The following is a 19,434-nucleotide window of genomic DNA, read 5'->3' as shown; positions in this document are numbered from 1 at the left end:
CTTTCTCTACACAATGCTGTCTTGCAGAAATGGAACAGGTAAAGGTTTGCACTACATAACACACACATACTAACAGAAGTTAAACATCGACCACAGAATCAGTCCAACAAACAGTTTGTACTTGCCTGTTTGTGCTTAAAGCGAATGAGTAGTGTAAACCATTCTGTACTTCAAATGCATCACACACATTGTGGTTAATACTCATGGAGCCCAATGTTTGCGTCTGGTGCTATTTTTAATCATCTGCCTTATGGATTTCTTTCACAAAAGCATTGGCAGGCTTTGCATGGAGCAGGGTCTATGACAATCCTGACTGCAAATGAATCCAGCGCTTTACGGCCTGAATTCCAATGTCACTATTACTCTTTACGTAATTGATTACTAATTGATACATGATTGTGGTCAGTTGCTTATTTAAGTAGTGATTGGTTGGTTCAAGATTAAATCTGCCTCCAAATGATGTTCCGAACGACTTTGATCTGCAAAAAGTGGGTATTGTTTACCCTTTCAGTTCTTAGCTGAAATATATGCAAGAGCAACTCAGTGGAGGAAATCAATGTACCTTTTGACAAAGATGTCTACTAGCTCAAAGTCATGTCTAACGATTTTAGTAATTCCTTCATTTTTAGCCAATATTACAAACATGGTGGGGTATTTGAGCTTCGATGTTTAAGGTGAAATGCAAGTCCCAGAAAGCAAATTGCAATTGTATAGAAATGTTTTATTAGCTGTAGATGTTAGACAAGACATATAAATTATAGCTAGTTATGACAATCTGTGTACATTCTCAATTTAAACTTTTCAATTGTAGCAATTAGAATACCCTTTGGTAAAGTCAATTCCAGAGTACTGGGCAACAGTAACAGTTTTGCCACCAATCAGCCAGTCAGCTTATTTATATTATACTATTAATCACATTCTCCTGAAGTAGATTCCCAAACTTGACACAGCCTTCTGCAGCAGGTTTTTTTCTCTTTGACACATGATCCAATTTCTCCCCAGCGTGGTATACCTCTTTGCCCACAACTTGTCCACACACCATTTGTAAACTGTATGCTTCTATGCTCAAAAATGAAAATCTTTCAGCCAACATGAAGGCCATATCAGAATAGCACACAGTTATCTTCATTTTGCCTGCTTAATGTACACATTTGCTGAATGTTTTGAGCTTACTAAAACCGGCTCCAATATAATAAATATTTAGCATTGGCTGCAGTCTCGTGGGTCATTTTTAGATCATACCTAGGCAGCGTGCATGCGCTGTATGCAAGACCTGTTGTATTCAGTAAATGACTTTGCACTCACTTGCTGCTTAACATTGGTTCAGGCCCCAGTCATTCTTCTTTGCTGCTTCTTTACTGGTTTAGGCAGTGATACTTCACTTCCGTTTTTTTTTCAAAAGAGCACTAGCTAAGCACAGTTTCTTTACGCATTGCTTGCATATCTGTTGTTCAGGTGAACACTTTTTTAACTGCTTCATGCTCTTGTCTGTGCTGTCCCCCGTTTGTTTGTTCTTGTTTCCTCTCTTTACTGCAAAACGGAGCAAGCGGATCCCCACTGAGCCAAAAAACCAGTAGGTCACGGCACACCACTTCAAAATTCCCTAATCCCTGAGCCAAATTTCCCTGAGGGGGCCTTATTGTCTTGCTCACTTTTCCATTGCACGTGCATGGCCCTCTGAAGTAATGATATTCCATGCGTAGAGGTGATGAAGTAGACGTAGCCGAGTAGTGTGTTTGTAAGTTATTTATTTAGTCCATAACATCAATGGTAGCAGCCCCACCAGGAGCAGCCTTCCTGCTGCTCAGCCCATCTTCACCTGTCAACACTTACACCAGGCACCCAAGCATTCCACTCATGTTCATCACACCAACATTCCAAACAGAACAATCACACTAGCTGAGCAGCTAGGAACCAGGTGACAGGGAACATTATAAACACAACAGGAAGATACCACATATCTTCTCCCCTTAAAATTGAAAATTTATTAAACCATACAAAAATGCAAGCAACTATACACAACAATGTATAAAAGAAGGCAGACCCCAGGGATGAAAGGTAAAAAACACATCACAAGAGGGAACAAAGACTAAGCAAAGGAAGAGTGAAAAAGATGCACATGAAATATCACACATGTTCCTCCTTTAATATTAAAACCAAATGGAAAGTTTAGAGAACGTTAAGCTCACACGAGCAAAGTGAGATACCACCACATGAAAAGACACGTAAAACACTGAAAAGAAACACTGGAGAAACACACTCCGAAAACTCAAACACTGTGAAGACAAACATGGGACTAACGCACCCCCAGAACTCTAACACTAAGGGTGGATTGCACCCATGTATCTACTCCTCATGGAGGAAACAAAACCATGGAAAATGTTAAAAAGGGACTGTAACCCAACTTGCCACCCCTCAAGGGACAAAACATGCGAAAATGGGACTGTGACCCGTAATGCAAACTGTGTTGAAGGGACTGACACCCATTAAGTCATTCTTCTAGATAGGGTAAATTGACTAATCAAAACCTCCCTCATGTAAGGGTAAAACATTTTTTTTTTTTACCATGACAAAACTAACTGCTTCGAATGGAACTAACACCCATTAAGACAACTAACACATGTGCAGCACAAGGTGACGTACACTACATGACTAAGATGCAGCACAAGGTGACTTACCCACAATAGGGACATGACTAAATTGGTTTAAATGGGAATACCACCCATAAACTGTGAAAGAGGGAGAGACACCCCTTAAACCACCCTCTCGTGTAAGGGAATAGTGGCTCACAGCGTGGAAATGGGACTAAAATCCATTCCCAACCTTTAGAAAGGGATACAAACTTGGAAAACAAAACAGGCAAGAGAACCTAAAACATTATCTGAAAAGAATGTGATATAACAAAACACCCGAATGAGTGACAACCACCCATGAACCAAAAAGAACACCCTCCTGTAAGACCTAACAGAACACACAAAATGAAACACCATAGGCAAAATAATTATCGAGTGGTGGCTAGTCACGTGTGGTGGAGGAGGAGCTGATCGCAAGCTGCGAGCCAAGCCAAGACCATGGAATATGGACCGCGGACCACAGCGGGAGAAATCTTCGATAGACGTCCGACGTCCGAAGCCGGGAGACGGTTTCTGAATGCCAGGTGCCGGGAGCTAGGTGCCGCGGCCGAGGAATTGCCACAACCACAGCCCGCTGCTGCCAAGAGGGCCAAGAAGGAGAGAGGTGGGTTGGTTGCCGATAGCGGGCGGCGCCCACAGGGCAGGCATCGGCTCCACGCCCCTCCTTGTCGTCTCTCACTCCGGCCTGGGTTGTGGACCGGACTGGGCTCCCTAAATTCTTGGCGAACCAACTTGAGCCTCATCCTACCTAAACTACCCTGCTCTCGCCTCGGAACTAGATTGGAGCTAAAGTGAGAAACCAGAGAGCGGTAAGCTCCCAGGTTCACAAAAGAGAGACTTTACTGTGAGAGAGAGAGACGTCCACGAGTGGATTGAATCAGTGAAGGAGTGGCGGTTCTGACTACAGACTACAGTCTACAGACTACAGACTGTAGTCGCTGCTGCGGTGAGCCAGTTGTGAGCTGTTTGGTAGCCGGGTGGGAACCTTTTTTGAAGTCACTACAGAAGTGAGAATCTTGAGAGTGCTGGTTTTGCACATTTTTGCTGCTGTGAGTCACTCCTGCGAATGGATAAGACCTTTAAATAACTTTAGCAATTTTAGAAATTTTAGCAACACTAGCAACATATTGACTATATTAATTTTACCAACTTCAACTTTAACCTCTATTTTAATTTTTTTTAAACTGTCTGTGGCCGATAGCGCTGCTGCTGTTGAATACCTGGCCGGGCGGGCTGTCACACTGCTGCTGTGCTGCAAAGCTGCCCCTCCCTGATGGCAGCTGCTCAAGCGTTTGTTTGTTGTAATCTTGCTCATTCCGCCCCACCCCGTACCGCCTTGTATCACATTATAGCTTGAGGCCGTCGGTGGTGGTGGATAGTAGGCGTACACCGGACACAGAGGGAGCAGACAGGCTTGGGAGGCCTGGGAGGTTTTGTTCTCTCAGGCACGAGCAGCAAGCAGCGTGTGAGCGGTGCACCCATAGACCGCCGACGGTAGGGTGTGGCAGCCTTAGGCTACTGTGATCAGACAAGGTAACACTGTACCCTGTGTGTACCTATTTTGGGGAGTTGGATGATGATGAGATCTGGTCATCAGCGCAGGGCTTTGCCTGAACTAAAACAAAGCCTAAAGCCAGTGGTATCCACTATTGTGGGGTCTTATGAAAAGCAAGCTGAAAATGAGGGGTTTAGAGGGACAAGGTGTACAAGTAGTGACTGCGTTTCATCAAGGGAACTCCTGAGTGAGTCAGCAGAGTCGTGTTCCACACCTTTACCCCCCATATCTCCCATACCCCTTGGGAAGATTAAAAAAATCTCCAAGACTGATGCTCAACCATCGATTAAGAGTTTCTTTTTAAGTATCATAATAGTCAGACTCAAAAACAAAAGACAAACATAACTAAGAACATTGACTCTATCACAGAATGTGGAAGATTTGACTCATCATCTTTGGCTCAATGTCCAAAAAACGGTCCGTCTTGTGTATCAACTAAGTGTGAAACTGCCACGGAGTTGTTAAGTCATGTGAAGGGGCTATTTCCCCAGAAAGTAGCTTAAAGTCTGATCAACGAAGTTTAGTAAAAGATCATAAAAATACCCCTGGTTTATGTAAGCGGCATGAAGTAAGATGCCTTATGCAGAGGGGGCTAAAATCAGACAATGCGGAACAGGATTTAGTACCCCTTCCGCTCGAATGTTTTTTGAGACAGCCTAGTAGGCCGCAGATGCTGACGCAAGCCCAAATCCACTGCCAAAAGTCTGTGGAAGATGCTGCAGGGTTAAACCCAGTGGCGGACCCACAGACTAACAAATCAGAGGAGATTTGCAAAAAAAGTACTGAGAGTGCAATTGTTGCTGACTCAGTAATAGATATCTCGTGTGTGAGTGATATAGCAGTGGTGCTGGACCTTAATGCTGACAGTTCAAATAATAAAGGTTGTGTGGTAGATTTAGTGTCAAGTCCTATTGAACAACCATTGCCAACTGGTGATGCTTGTCCTTTTAATCTCGACCAGTCCAGTATAATTTTGGAGAATAGTTTTCCTTTAGATAAATCTATTCTGATTCCAGGTACGGCTAGCAGGCGTAACAACCCTCAGGCAAATACAAACGACCAATGTCAATACCCTTATGCAGCTGACTTATCTTTGTTAACAAAATTTGATGAATATTTTCAAATAAGATCTAGTGTAGTTGAAAACAATTCCAACAAGCCAGAGCGTGGTGTATGGGACTGTATGCTAAACTCTATGGATGCTATAACAAACTCACTTAATTTTCACTCAGACAAACTAGACATGCAGGTGGACATTTTAAATACATCACATGTTGTAGGGATCGATGAAAAGTTATTTCAGCTAACTAAACTGATATCTAATGTTCAAGCGGGTAAAGAGAATCAGCTAATATCCTGCACATGTGCTCAATTAATCGATAACATTTCTGACCTGCCTTCAATTGTGGGCTCTATGGTCCACAAAGTCAAACTGTTGTCAGGCAGAAAATCTGAGGGGTGCGATGAAACAGTGATTCCGGGAAATAAAGTTAATAATACCCAAGTCCGGAAAATTACCCCCGCATCGATTAACAGTGACAAAAATACAGTTCAGCCGATGGTAATTGGTAATATTTGTGTACCTGCTGAGTCTGATCAATCCTCTAATTTGATAGAAAAAGTGGAGGCAAATAAAAGCTGCATTAAGGAAAGTAGGACTATAGAACCTAAAGTAGAGCTTGTGGTTTTATCAAAAAGGGCGAGAAAAAGGTTAAGGAAAACTCATAATAAAGCAGCAAAGATAAAATAAAAACATAGTGTGAAAGTAATTAGGAGTCCCCTTTTAACCACTATTCCTAAACCTGTGGCACTCTTTCCTATTTTTTAGATCAACAAAAATCTTTGGATTTAATAAAAAGGAAAATCAATCTTCTATAGATGGCAGTAGTTTGATAAACTAAGAGTCTGAGCCAATTGTGGGTCTCAAAAACCAGGCCCAAGCATTCTCAGGGACAGTAGGTGGGCTAGGTCAGCGAACTGATGAATCGGACCCCCAGTATGGTAAGCAACATTCTTCTAAGCAGAATCTGACTGGTACCATCCAAGATATAGTCGGTTCCAAAAATAATACACCAAAAAATGCAGGGGAAATTGAGCCAGTCCGACCAAGTGACGATGGAATAACCCCCCAGGGAGACCACCATACAGTTATTGTGAAAAGTGTTAATTCCATCTGTTTACATAATAATCAGTATAGTCTGAGTGAACAGCCTTGTGGCCAAGATCAAAACCCACCTAATGGAAAAACACTAAAACCTGATATGAATGAACAGGTGGATTGGCGTAGTGTCCAGGTCCAACCACCCATAAAGCAGGGTGAATATATAAACTTGCAGGCTTTGAACCTGCCAATGAATGATAGAGTGATGGTACCAGGTGATTCAATGGTAAGGGGAGACATAGAACACCCCGTAGTATTGGCCGAAGGGAGAAAAGTGTTTTTTTGTCCGCTCTACTCTACGCGAGGTACTCATGATATTTTGAATAGGGATACTGAAATTATTAAAAATAATCTCAGATTTAAAGGATGTAGTATCTGATGGCCTGGACTCTGTTGAGTGAAAAATTGATGGTGGCAATAGGGAATCAACCATCACGACTTGGCTAAATATTGATATTGTGATAAAATATTAGACAATGCTAAAAACTTCGAAAGTTGGGAGATTAAGGTAAGGAAACCTCAGGGTCTCCAAAACCCCACCCCAATAATTCCAACTAAAGCATTGTGCGGTCCAGTAATGAAGAAGGTTGTTCTAAAACCAATTGAGGCTGACCAGTTTAGAGTATTGAAAGGCGCTTCAGGGCCAACTTCAGATTTAAACAAGTTATGTGGCATTAAAATTAAAAGTTATCAGCCTGGATCACGTGTGTATGAGGAGTTAAAGAGGGTCATCGAGACGGTGGACGATTGGAGTTGGCTCCCATCCACACTTTCAAGAAAAAACACAGTAAAGACAGACTGAAGTCGGGGTACCTTAACTTATGTTCCTTTCTTCAAACTGTGCTCCTGGAATACGAATGGTTTTAACTCACTTATAGAGGACATAAATGTTATAGGCTTTTTAAAATCATTTGATGTGTTAATTCTGCAGGAAACATGGAATATGTGTAGTACGCCACTGATCGGCTATCAGGAATATCTGAATGCGGCATTTAGGGATGCTGCTTTTGGTCGACCAAGTGGTGGTCTTTGTATATATATTTCCTTAAGTCTTGATGTTAAACACTATGAGATTGACCTTCAAGTTAAATGGATACAGTGCGTTAAATTGATTGCTAGACATTCGTTAATCCTTTTAAATGTGTATTTAAGTTAAAAAAAAAAGGTTCGATCACTACAATTTATCCAGTTATGGGAAATGGTAAAGGTGCTTTATTATGAACATATGGACTCACACTTAATTATTTCTGAATCAGATCTTCTTACTAAATGGTCTAATTGTGAGTTTATTAAATATAATTTAAAGATCCTGTTTGACAGAGAACATAATCCAACATTTAATAGAACTGATAGTTCATCGATTATTGATTACACTATATTGTCAGATAAACTTTCTCATCTAGTTCAAATCTATGAGGTGATCCCAAGGATCGAGAGTGACCACAATCCCCAAATTATTACTTTTAGTTTTGCCTTTGAGAATCTGCCAGAAGCGAGAATATTAAGATCTGCCCCCGTCGCTTATAACCTCAAAAGGCTAATATGGAGTGATAAAACTGAGAAGGATATTATTGAGTTTCTTTCTCTTTTAATTCCAGAAGACTTGGTTTCAGCCCATAAAGGAAACTCGATTGTTGCCCTTTGGCCCTCCCTCTGTGATTCCCTCGTGGATAAATTTTCTAGGCGGGAATCCAAAGAACCCGGGCTGTTTTTCTCATTGTTTATTGTATTTGAAAAAATCCCTTTATAAAACAATAAGATCTTTGTACAGAAAAGCAAAAGGGACCACCTACTTCTTATTGTCACTTAAAATCAGAGACCTAAAGAGGGGGTATAAGAAGGAAATCTGGAGAGCTGAACGATCATAATATGAAGAAACTTGGGCTAAGCTTAATTTTGCTTGCAAATCTAGGGATTTACGACTGTTCTGGGGTATTATTAACAATTTAGAAAATGGACATTCTAGAACTAATAGTGCCAATACAGATGAATCAAGTTGTATACGTTTTCTTAAGAATTAAAAAACTGGACTAGCATTCGTGGACGAAGCACCTTCCGACAATGATGTCTCTTTGGAGCCAGTAGGTGGGTGTGACCGCCCAAGTGTCAATGACCCTTTAACTTTCAATGATTTTGAGCCTTGGTCAGTGGACACTGTTAAAAAAGTCTTACTTAAGATTAGGTCTAATGGAGCTCCTGGCCCCAATGGCCTGCCAAATTGTATTTTTAAAGCGAAACTTATAAATTGGCCAGAGTTATTAACGTTCCTTTTTAACGAGGTTCTTAAAACCAGTCATATCCCGTACTCATGGCGGGGAAGCATTATACAACCGATTTATAAAAACGGCCCTCAGGACAACCCGTCAAATTATCGACTAATAACCCTCACAGATGTTGAAGCGAAAATTTTTGCAAGTTGTCTGTTAGATGAGTTGGAATCCTGGGCGCTAAGAGAAGAATTGAGTCCCATTTTTCAAACACGTTTTAGGAAGGGTGAATCGACTCTGACAAATTTAATTTTATTAACATTGTTAGGCGAAAAAGCAAAATGTAGAATACAAAAATTGTACATATGTTTTATCGACCTAAAAGCCGCCTTTGATTCCGTTCCCAGGAATATTATCTGGAAGAAGCTTCTTAATTGGGGTATGTCAAAATGATTATTGAACTCCAATACTTGGGTACAGATTAAAATTGGCGATGGCAGACACACCATCCGTCGACTTGATACAAATGTCGGCTTGAAACAGGGGTGTGTGCTCGCCCCGTGCCTTTTTAACTTATTTATGGCCGATCTCCCAGCCCATTTTAATATTGTCATTTCGCACTCGCCAACTATGATGGGTAAAGAAATTAAATGATACTATTTTACTCAGTCATACTATAATAGGCTTGAAAAGACTAATAAATTCATTTAACACATATGTTACCCAAAATGGTTTAACAATTAACGAGAAAAAAACCAAAAATAATGTTAATAGGAAAGGGTAAATTAGGGGTAAAGGATTTGAATATTAATGGTCTAACAATAGACTGTGTAAAATCCTACAAGTATTTGGGAATTACATTTGATGATGGACTGTCATTTAGACAGCATTTTAATAATTTGGAGGCTAAAGGAACTTCTCTTGCCTTTGCCTTTCGAAAATTGTGAGATAAGTTATTATGTCCCAATTATGATCATTTACTTAAAGTTATGACAGCAAAGCTCATTCCCTCCCTGGATTATGGATCAATAATTTTTAAGGCAAAAATGTTAGAGGACATAGTTATAAGGACCTACAAATCAGTTTTTAGGATACCCAGACAGATCCTGTGTGCTAATTTAGACTGGAATATGGCTTAAGGAACCAAATTTTGGTCCGCCAAGCCGCATTTTAAAAAACTTTACTGGTATTATCTTGAGCGGAGGAGGCCACGTTAGCAAGTCTGTGCTGGTGCAAGATCTCGAAAGGCCATTGTTCGAGAAGCTGGCAGGATTACCTATCTGAGTGCCTTTTACGTTTTGAATGCCCAAATCTGGTCGATGAAGTGAGGAGCATCATGGTATATAAAAAGATATTGAATACAACTGTTGCTCTTCTGTCAGAAATTATGGATAAAGATGAGCTAAGAAAAAGAACCCACTTTTGGACTATAGCAAATTCTTTTGAGAAATTGTATGCTCAACCATATTTACTTTTTCATTTAAAACCCTTGTTTAAAAAGAAGTTTATGCTCTTAAGGTTCGGCATTTATCCAACCAAAGATGGAACCCCTACGTGGGAGTATAAAAAGTCATCAAACGTCTGTAGGCTGTGCGGGTTGTTTGAGGAAACATTGCTGCACATTGTTACACTATGCTCAAAAATGTGTCATGAAAGGAAGCTAATTTTAAAACCTACCTTTAAAGAATTAGGAGTTAGAACTTGTAGATCTGCATTAATATCCTGCTTAAGTGGCGTCAATGTCTATAATACGCAGCAATTTGTACAATTTATCTTTAAAGCTGAAAAGAAATTATGTAAGGCTGATTCCTAAGTAATTGATAAATTTGCTGGGTGCGAAGTATTGATTTTATTGTTTTTAGGGAGTATGTGGACAATTTTAAGGTACTTTTAAATCATTCTAAAATCTTGCGATATTTTAATGGTGTTTGGTAACTTTTGTAGCTATGATCAATCCAATGATTTTAAATTTTGAGTATGGTGCTATAATGTACAGATCAGTTTTAAAATGTATTAGTAACTATGTTATTGTCAGCACGCGGCACTTTAGTTTTGTCAGTGGAAAATGTATTGTATTTTTTAGTTGCTGCTGAAAGCACAGGCCACCTTAGTATTTATGTTGGGATACTAGTGTATCGCTGTTGCTAATAGTTATAGTCATTTTAGAAATCCAGTCATATTGGTTGCTTGTATTTAGCATTTTAATTTTAATTTTTATCATGTGAGCTCATTGCACTTTAACTGGAAATTATAAGCTGCTATCACATGTACGTATGCACTTTACCTCCAAAACTGGAAAACGGTTAATCCGATGTCGGGCATGTTATATTTTGGCATTGTATTCATATTTGACTTTGTGCTTGTTATGTATTTTTGTTTTTGTAATGATTTTAATTAATCAACAAATAAAGCATTTACCCATAGGCATGGTAAGCAGATGGAATAGGTAATGCAGAGCACAAGCATATTACAAACAAAAGGCAAGTCATGCATTCAAACCCTGTAAAAGAAAGCACTGCCCACAAATACTTTTGAACAACGTGATTGGAATCAGTTTCGGTTAAGTATGATGTCCCTATGCTTTCTAACTTCATGCTAGTAGGGGGTCTAAGGCCCAGGAAAAGCTCCTCCTTTCTTGGCTGATTTCCTCCCTCCCTTGCCTCCGGTAAACACTACAAAAACACCAGCTGGCACGGTGTTCTATTCCTTTGCTTCTCTAACCTACCCACCCGGTCCCTTCCCTCTACAGTCCCCTTATTACTTCTCAGTAACCCCTGTACCCTCCTGTTCCACTGAGCTATTTCAGCGCTATGCAAACTGCCACCACGGCATTATGGTATAACATTTTTCTGCAAACAAATAAAAACAGATTTGGAGTCTCAGGTGACAACAGGCATGAACATGCGCCTGAACCGACCATAAACCCCTGAGCACATCCCAGACTCAAACGTAGCACTGGCTCAAACTGTCTTATCTGGAATCTTTCACCTCTCAGTCTCTCTTTAATGTCCCTAATGTCAGTGTTTCCATATCATAAATGTTTTGTAAGTATTCTGTCATTTCAATTGGATTTATATAGCGCTTACTAGCCTTGACGAGGCTTCTCCCAATCATCATATGCAGTATCTAACCATCATGTATACTTTTTCAAATAAAAACTTTGAAACGGGTTGATGGCCTTATGCACCATATTCCTGTTGCTATGCAGAGTATTTCTTGTCCAGCTGCTCTTGGTGATCACAATAAATAAATAAAAAGTATATTGAGTATAACATGTAAGGCCTGTTTAGGTGGATATAGGTAATACCAAGAGCAAGTCTTAAGTTTCAAGTATGGGGGGTGCAGAGCTCCCCACAACAGTAAATAGGGAACTTGCTGGAATAGAGGTTCCTTGCTCCTGTGATTGAAAGAGCTAACTCAGCCTTTTATTCTTCAGAAAGTGAGAACATACGACACAGGGTCACTATATTACACCAGATTTACCTTTGACGAAAATGTTACATCCAGTACATTGATCTAATTGGTACTGGTAAGTCTAGTGTAAGTATGATTGTATATCGTATGTGCAGTTAAGTAATGCAAATATATACTTACCCTGTGATGCAGAAGATGCAAATATTTTTCAGCTCTATATTCTCAAAGTCAGTAAAGTGACATACAACCGCCAAACAGTTTGACAATATTATCATCTATTATTTGAGTGCCTAGAAATTACGTAGGGCTTCATATAGACCCTGGTGGAAAGACCTCCGGTTTTCCATAGGTGGGGAGGTCATGACCTCTGGCAGCCTGGCAAACAACCATTATCTGTATTTAGAGATCCTTGCCTGATTGAAGTAAGCCGCTACCAAAACAGTTCCCTTCACAGCATGAAATATTGGCTAAGCTGAAGCCCTGTTTAAAGCACCTGTTCTCTAAACTTTTTTGTTCAGAGAAAACAAATTCCAGAAGTGAGCCACTGGGTTAGGGGTTACCACCAATGGAGAAGGCGAACACTTTGTCAGTGTAACACCGCGGAACCCTAAACAGAGTGGGGAATCACAGGTTTCACAGATTTGGCAGAGTGGAAAGACTGTCTCTTTATGCCAAACTCTAAATTAGGCCCTTATGGTCTGATTTAAGGTTTGGTGGTCGGAATAATGGCAAACACGGTTGCAGATGACTTAAAGTTCACCACCCTGTCTTTATTCTGCCCTCCGAATTGAGAGATGTCTGTAGTCCCTGCAGACATCTCTATACAATTGCAGGATCCGCTACTATGGAGTTTTTGTCTACTTCATGTATTTCCTGCATGCCTGTTCTCAGAACCCATTACTGTTTATGTAATCACCACGGCGCCCGCTTCCTGGGCCGCCACAAGCATAACTTTTTCATGTTTTTTTATCAACGTATGATGGTGCCTTTTATTTTATCACCACGGCGCCCGATTCTGTGAGGCACGGACCAGCACAGTTCCGTCCCATACTCTGTGAGTCACAAATTATTACATTGGTTTCTGTATACACATTTCTTCATTCCTAGACAAAATACTAGTGAGTGGTGTATGTCTATGACATCTAACATTCTTAAATGTACTTTGTAGGTGGAACATCTGGTGCCGGGGCCAGCGCGGAGGTGGAGGAGGACACTTCTGGGGAGGAGTCGGTGCAAGTGCCGGAGGAAACAGCTGTGAGGGTTGCCACTGTAGTGGCGGGCAGTGGTAAGCTCTTATATTCCTTACTTATTGAGATTGCAGACTGCAGAGTGTGCTCTCTGCACGGGTGCAGTATACTATATATGTTGTACAGTTAAGTTACTATACTGTTAAGAAGACTTTCAAATTTAGAACAAAGTTTTTATCTACCAGGAAGTAGCCTCCTCTAAATTTACTTCAACTCAGCTGTGAATTTTTTTTCGAGAATCCAAATCAGATCTGAGATGAACTTGATGGATGGGATGAACGAAAAGCGAAAGAAGGGTGTAATTAAGTGTGGAAGGACGAGCAAGTTAAAAGTAATGATGACTGACAAAGAAGAATGATACGTGTTTGATTGGTGCCCGAGGTGGCTGGGAAGGAATATGATGCATGGCTGGGTGAAGGATGAAGCAAGGATCAGTGGAAGGAGAACAGCCTGGGTGGGTGAAACAGTAACTGTATGTGTGCGCAATATATCCTTTGGTTGAAATTCAAATGCAAGTCAAGCATGGATGTATGGCTTGCGGTTTCCCAAATAAAACGAAAAGGTTGTTTTCCCGTGAGAAAACGTAAGGTTTGTCCAGATGAGAGACATGAAGAAGAATGATTGACATATGGTTTGAATGGATGAATGCCTGGATCATGGTACTATCTGACTCTTAGATAGCATATGTGTATCTAGAGAGAGTAGACGGTCACTGGATGAACTAAGTGTTACTTTGAAAAGCATGTAACACCGCACCCGCACGTCCGTTCCAGTGTAGAAAAGGCAAGGAAAAGAAGTTTTAATTTTGTCCGAATACTACCATGAATAGTAGCAGTAGTTTGTATTGCAAGCACAGCATATATCCGGCTATTACGATGGCCACTCACTACCTCTGTTAATGTAAAACTCGGTCATTCATGTGTGGATGTATCACTGTTCACTCAATAAAAAGCAAAGCACCTAAAGTCATCCCATATGTAAGCAAATACATACCATGAGCAGTGATAGATAATCAGATTATTTATCTTCTTCATTTTCCTTTTCTAGTATTCATTGGCACTGTAGGGTGAAAGTTAAATTAATTAAGCAGTAGCCCTTGTAACAGAGTATTCTCAGTGCCACCCGTAATAGAAAAGCAAGAGCATCACCACCTGCATGTACTGGACTGGTACAGTAACGCAAGTCTGTCTCACTCATCATGGCGGGCATCTGATTTTCTCGGGTGCAAGTTGACTGCGCTGGCATTATGCCGGCTTGCAGAAGTTAACGTACCAATTTTGCTAAACAAGAGAGAAGAAGAAGAATAAGACTGGTGTACTGTCATAGTCGACTCTAATGGAGTGAGTCCATAGTGCTCGTAGAATTGATTCCTTAAACTCCCACTAATGTTAGAGCAAGAATGAAGAAGTGGGAGGTTAGATAGATACTGGCCACAATAGTTATGTACTGCGCTTGCAAGTTGCTAGTTCTACTGTGACACAACTTTCTGCTGAATCATTTTGTGTCAATCTTAAAGAGCATTGGTTACAGACTATGTCTTTCTTTCTTCATATAGATGCTCCTTCCAAACCAACACGGAAGGAGCTGGCTAAAAGGCCCCGGCAACGGAGGCTGGAGGCGACTGTCGCCGAATATCGGCGGCTGGTGGCCCAGGAGGAGGGGACACGCAGTCGACCACAACATCGACCAGGACAGCTGCATCCTCCTCCGCGCTCCCTGGGTCAGCCAGTCAGCGCAGCAGGTCTCCAGCGGTACGGAGCCGGGGTACTGCAGCCACCCACCACCGCCGAGCAGCAAACAAATCAGCTGCCCCCCACAGCAGTACCAAAATAAGGTTGCACCGCCTTTCACTCAGGGTGTCCTACCTTGAGCAGGAGCTGTTGAACACCAAAACCCTGCTCGAGACCCTCTGCAAGGAGCATGCCAACCTGGCCCGAAAAGTGAACAGCAGCCAGCAGTAGGAGGAGACTGTAACTTGCCCCTTTTTTAAAGACTTCTGGGGGTGGGAATTGGGAGTTGGGTTTTTTGGACTTTTCACGGACATTCGTTGGGGTTAGGGAGGGGGGGTGGGTTGGGTCTTGCGGGAGATTATTTATGTTAGGGATAGAAATATACTTTAAACTTTATCTTAGCATACAAGTTTTTTACTGCTTTTGAGGCTGGTGGGTAGGGGTTAACAGTAAGTTTGTTTTCCTGAAACTTAAGTGCCATCTTGATTCAAGTTGTGTAAGTAATTGCCCAAATGTTTTCAAAACTAAGTGCCTCTCATAGAGTAAGTGAATTCAATAGTCCTAGGACTTTACTAGTACTACCATCAGTCTCTCGTCTCTCCTAATACTCTATTATACTACCTCCCCGCAAACGCTTCTCTTACCTGTAATTTGTGTTTGGAAATAGGGCTAGGCACAGGGCTGGCTGCACGGGAAATGCGATTAAGGTTGGCAATCATGGGCGGATGAAATGTCATCATTGCGGTGGTACTAGTGGTGTTACACAGTGGCAGTTGCAGCGTATAAAAAAAGAAAATGAAACCTTGTTTGTCCTTACCGTAGCATTAGAACGGTACGATAGAGAATATAGCAGGTGACAGTACACTAGAACAGTGCCACAATGTAGCCTAACAAATGGCAAAGTATTGAAAGTATAACTAATACTTGTGTTGAATTTCTTTGACATTGGTTACTACTACAAGAAATAATACTGAAGGTAAAGGACACAGCAGAGTAATCATTTGCCACGTCTAGGAGGAGGATGTTCTTGATGATCAATCAAGTTGATGGTGCACATGAAAATCTGCTTTCATTTGCCAATAGTCATGGTTCTGTGTCAAGCTGAGTAAGAATATATCCTCGAATTCCTTCACCAGCCTGTTGCTATGACCTTATCCTCCCCAGCAAGTGTGTGGAATTATTGCTGTCATTTAGTCACACATCAATCAAAACCACACAGCCCGGGGGAAGGGGGGAAGGGTTTGGAAAATGGATGGGAATGGGGGTTTTTGGGAAAGTTTTGTTGAGAGAAGAAAAAAAAAGCACAGCATGGACAAACAATAATTGAAGATAAACAAATCTTTGGGTGCAAAGCTATCCATAAATCTTTTAAGTGACATAAAGGAAGTGCATGCACTACTGCATGCATAGTTACTGAAAAGTAAGTAGTACTTTCGACAACCGTGAATGAAAGAATGCGACAGTACAGGGCTGCAGTAATAATTATGCGTTTTCACTTGCCTATCTCTGCACTCAGAGAAACACTTCGTACATTAAATTAGGTTTGAAAAATAGCAGAAGTAAAACCTATACAATGGCTGTTGGGAGGAATTTAGAAGCAGAGATCAAAGAAATGCAGCGTCACACTCATAGAAGTTCACAGCAATAACATTACTTAAAAGATAATTAGAAAATAACGGATACTGTATCTGTATGTTGTTGTAGTTGTCCTGTTGAATTTGGGAAGTTGCATGCATCCAACCATTCCTCTTATTAGCGGGACTCCTCCATTCCATCTGACGCTCCGTCCATCAATGTTGGTGACCAGAAGACACCCTGTCCACCTGCCTGCCTGGCGGATGCTGAATTGCGGCTCGCTAATGTGAAGCCTGACTTCATCCTTTTTTTCCCATTGCACAGGCTGAAACCCGGCCTGTAATTATTGATGGAAAAACAGGAAGTGATATTAGAACACCACTGACAAATAAATATAAGGTATGTACGCTGTGTAGTGCAAAAAGTCACACTTTGAGTTTCCTAATAGACAGTACAATATTTTTGAAAGTGCGTACTCTGTCTGAGTCTCCTTTTGAAGGATAAATAAGTATGGGCGAATTAATTTAGCGGATCTTCCCCCTCAAGCTAGGTGTACTGTAAACTGTGTTTTAGAACAAACTTAGACCTTCCCAGCAGTGCTCCCAGACCCTTACTAAACCCAGTCTCAAAAATGTAGAAGACCCCCAATCAGATCTCAAAAAACGTGTGATACTGCTACCTGTCAGAGGCCTAGTAGAAAATGGTGACAAAACGTACTTTGAAAGTAAAGTAGGCACAAATCCCCCCTTACCCACCATTGGTTGTCTTCAAACCACTTGCAAGCAAGCAAAAGTATCCATACCCAGCATTGCTCCAAGACTCGCAAACCGCCCCACAAACACCAGGAACCCCCACAAACAGCCCCCCGAAAACAGTAGAGTGAGCGAAATCTCAAACTTTTTCCCCAGGGATTGTCTCCAAAACACTTTCTTTCGGGTATTAGACCTTCCCAGCAATGGCCCCAGAACTGTCAACCCGGGCGAAAACAAGTTTCACCCCCCCAAAAAGCCGAAAAGCAAAACCGGGAAAAGCCACACTTTGGAAACTTTGGCCTACCTGGAATTCAGTCCAAATGCCCTCTGCAGCTAGGCCCCAACTCCCCTTTTCCACCATGCATTTCCTGTAAAACAAATGCAATCAACATTGGAAAGTGCCAGCAGTGCTCACAGACCCCAAATCCACCCCCAACAACCTAAAAGCCCCCCAAACAGCACCCCAAAGACAGGCAAGTGATCAAAAGCGCAAAAACTTTTTCTGCTTTGATTTTCTCCAAACCACTTTTAGCCGGTATTACACCTTCCAAGCAAGGCCCCCTGACCCGTGAACCCGGGCAAAACAAGTTTCAACCCCCCCCCCAAAAAGTCGAAAAGCAAAACCAGGAAAAGCCACACTTAGGAAACTTTGGGCCTACATGGAATGCAGTCCAAATGAGCTCTGCAGCTAGGCCCTAACTCCCCTTTTCCACCACGGATTTTCTGAAAAACAAATGCAATCAACATTATATTGTGGCAGCAGTGCTCCCAGACCCCAAAACTCACCCAAAAACCTAGAAGCCCCCAAACAGCACCCCAAAGACAGGCAAGTGAGCAAAAACGCAATATACTTTTTCACCTCCGATTTTCTTCAAACCACTTTTATCCGGTATTAGACCTTCACAGCAATGCCCCGTCAACTCACCCGCAAAGAAGTAGAACACCCCCACAAGTGCAGAGTCTTTCTTCATTGGGCGTAATCCAGCCATCTGCTTTGAGGGAAATAGGAGTCTGGAGGAGGAAGATAGAGGAGCATGTTCTTGTGAACTTGTGAACCTGAGGAATGCAGACTGCGGCACCTTCAAATCAATAAGCAAATAAGTGAAGATAGTTCTGCTGATGGGCTTGTTTTTGTGATTAGGTGATTAACATTTTTTATATAGATTTTGCAAAACAAAGAAAGACAGACACACAGGAATAAAAGTGAATAAGGACGAAAAAGAAAGTTAGTGATTCATTGACTCATTTTCAGGGCTCGGTGTCAGGGAAGAAGAGCTCATCCTCAAACTCTGCGAGTAGGTCAGTTAACAGAGAAGAACTTCCCTCAACTAAGTTGCTGTCCTCCTCGTCTTCTTCCTGCGTGCATTCTCATATTTTGTAATCTGGTGGTATGAAGTGCTGATTCATCTTGATCATTGTTAACCTCTCCACATTTTTGGGCGAGAGGGGGTCCTTTTGGAAGTTACAATGCCACCAGCAGCACTGAAAACACGTTCAGAAGACACGCTTGCGAGTGGGCATGACAAGTAATTTATAGCCAAGTTGGTGATCTCTGGCCAGACATCTCTTTTCCCATGCCAATACGCCAATGGGTCATGATGAACATAGACCTCTGTTGAGTCATTCAGATAGGCCTGCACCATCGACTCAAGGTTCTCCAGGGTTCCTCCACTTTGCTTACTTTTTTCTGGGACCTTTTGAGAAGCAAACCCAAGCTGAGTTAGCCAATCCTCTTCTTCACACAATATTACTGTTGTGTCTGGTGCAGATGATACGGTTGCTGGTGTCGTTAACGGCTGAGAGGGAAAATCACTCACTTCTGCCACAGCCACAGATGCAGAAGTGGATTGTTTTGACTCCAGATGGCCTGCTGATGCTGATTTACTGCCTTTTCCTTCAATTTCCTGCCATTCTTTTCCTTCAATTTCCTGCCGTTCTCTTTCAAACCGAGTGGCTGACACAGCTAGCCAATGTTTGTACTTTGTAACACCTGTGTCATCAAAAGGAAAGAATACTCTGCCTGCCACTGCCTTTTTGTACCGTGGATCCAGAATAGTAGCAGAAATGTAATGCTGTTCTGTGTGGATCTTTTCAAGACGTTCATCGCGAAGTAGGCTTTGTAATAACTTCTCCGCCAACTCAAATGCTTCTTGCTTTCCA

The sequence above is a fragment of the Lissotriton vulgaris genome, chromosome 5, assembly GCF_964263255.1.
Source record: "Lissotriton vulgaris chromosome 5, aLisVul1.2, whole genome shotgun sequence".
NCBI classification, from domain to species: Eukaryota; Metazoa; Chordata; class Amphibia; order Caudata; family Salamandridae; genus Lissotriton; species Lissotriton vulgaris.
The sequence above is the reverse complement of the archived record's forward strand: the minus strand, read 5'-3'. Positions refer to the sequence as shown.